This window comes from Talpa europaea, assembly GCF_964194135.1.
Source record: "Talpa europaea genome assembly, chromosome: 7".
In the NCBI taxonomy this organism is placed as follows: domain Eukaryota; kingdom Metazoa; phylum Chordata; class Mammalia; order Eulipotyphla; family Talpidae; genus Talpa; species Talpa europaea.
The window spans coordinates 132,007,368-132,009,689 of NC_140074.1; positions in this window are offsets into that span (position 1 = coordinate 132,007,368).

Here is a 2,322-nt window from a genome sequence, read left to right on the forward strand (position 1 = left end):
GGGATTCAAGGAGAGCAGCCCTGGGGGGCGACTGAGACCCCCAACCAAAGCCTCGTGCCCCCAGAAGGCCCAAGACGTGGTCAGCCTGTCCTTCTGTTCTCGCCACACCCAGAGGCAACAGTGCTGGACGTCTGGATCAGTGCACCCCTGCACCCCACTCTCGCCAGGTGGACAGTGGCCGTGAGGGGGCCAGGCCAGGCTCAGGGTCCCATAACCAGGACTGAAGGCTCCGTGACCCTCTGAGCCTCCCCTGTCCTGCTGTGCAGCGGGGCAGGGTCCCCTGGGAAGGACGAAAGGGCGCGTCCGAAGGTGCTTTCGCGGGAAGTGTGTTCTGGCGCGACCGGACACTGCCCAGGCCAGCCTCCTGCGGCCACAGAGGGAAGGTGTTGGGGGCTCTGCCAAGGAGGCCGATGGTTCCAGGGCGGGGGGTGGCACAGCCTGGTGCCTGGTGCGTTCCCCAGGGACACATGGGAACCTGTCGCTTTCCGTCCCCCGCCCCCGCGTTGCCAGCAGCGATGCTGTGAGTTTGCTGCAGCTGCGGACCGTCTCAGGTATTAACAGACACTTTCAAAGCGACTTTAACTTTTCCCCCCAGTGTTTTACATATTTTGATTTTTCCAAAGAATTGAGACTCATACATATCCAGTTTTTAACATAGACGAAGGGCTCATTTCTAACATCTGGTTTGTGTATCGTTCCTTGGCTGGCCCCGGCCGGCTCTTTGGGGACCTGGGAGAGACCAGCGAGACATCCTGTCCCAGGCCGCTGTCTGATTGGTGAGGCTCATCCTGCTCTGGGAAGAAAGCTTTTGAAGGGAGGAAGAGGGCCGAGAGGGTCAGCTGAACAGAACCCCCTGTCCCCGGGAGATGGCCGGATGCCCAGAGCAACTTGCTTTCCCTTTGTCTTCAAGCAAGTTTGTAGCAAAGCAAGATTGTAGCAAAGCAGCACAACCGAGTGGATACTGTGAGGGGGCTCTGCCCCACGTCCTCCACCTCGCCGTCCCCACCCGGGTGCCCAGGCCCTGCCCCGCGCCTGCTGCTGAGAAGCAGCTCGTTGGCAAGCGGAAATGGTGACCCCACTGTCCTGTCTGCGGAGGATCTGGGCTTGGGCCTGTGGGGCTCCCAGCCTCCCTGACAACACCGAGGCCCCCCGCAGCTTTGGGCACCAAAGCAGGGACGTGGCGGCCGTAGATTGGGACGAGGGTTCTGTTTCCGTTTTGGAAGAGCCACCTTTTCGTCACTGCCGAGACAGCGGAGTGACTCAGCTCCAGCCAAGCCTCCGCAGGTGAGCGAGGCCAAGGTCAGCCGGGACTCAGCTGTGCACACCCCGTTCTGGTCACACGCCTTGCGTGGCCGAGGCGCATGCAGCCCGGAACTCTGCCCCGTTGAGGGGTTGCTTCTTCACCATTTCATTGTCAGGGACTAAAGAGTTATTTTTAATGCATGTAAACTAAACCAGAATCCCTCGGGCGGTTCCTGTCGGAGCCAGGTGGGCGCACCTCTGCTTGATGTGTGTGTGCCTCCCCCTGGGAGAAATAAACCTCTTGTACTAAGTTGTGCGCCTACTCTAACTCGCCGGCTGCCAGGAACAGGGTGCCCATGAGTGCTAGGTTATACGGTGGCAGGGCTTCCGAGCCCATGTCAGCACAGGACAGAGGGTGAGGTTTTTGAATGACCGTCATGGGGTCTCGTGCATGTGGCCTCTGGCTCCTCATCAGGACCAAAGACAGACCTTACTTCTGCCCTAGTCCTGCCCCAAAATTCCCCTGAGAGGTTGTTCCTGAGGTCACTGATAACTGGCACTGAGTACCTGCAGGGGACCAGGGGTTCTTCCACATGTTTACATTCATTGTTCTTCAAAGTGTACAATAACCAAGAGATTATTCAGTTTGCAAAAAAGTCAACAGTGCAGAGCAGGGAAGGCCTTGGAGAGTGGCAGAGCCAAGGGCGTCTATCCCAGAGCCCAAACTGAGTGCCTCTAAATAGTCCTAGGGGGTTGGGACAGTGGGTATGAGGCAGGCTACCTCCCCCAGCTTTGTACCAGATCCTTGCTGTGCCCTTCCTAACCTCTGCCCTCTTGGGGTGCCTCTTTGGGCAGGGACCCCTGAGACACACAGTGCCCTTCGTGATTTCATCCTTTGCAGTGTCTCATTTGTGTGGTGAAACACCAAACCACACGGCTCACCAAGGCAGGGTCCCCTCTTGGCCCATGGCCCTAAACTGTTGTTTCCTCTGCTGCTGCCGTGCTTCTGGAATTTACGGCCTTTCAAGGAACTTCCTGAAGGGAACTGCTTGAGCATCCTTTGGGAGCATTTGAGGGGCA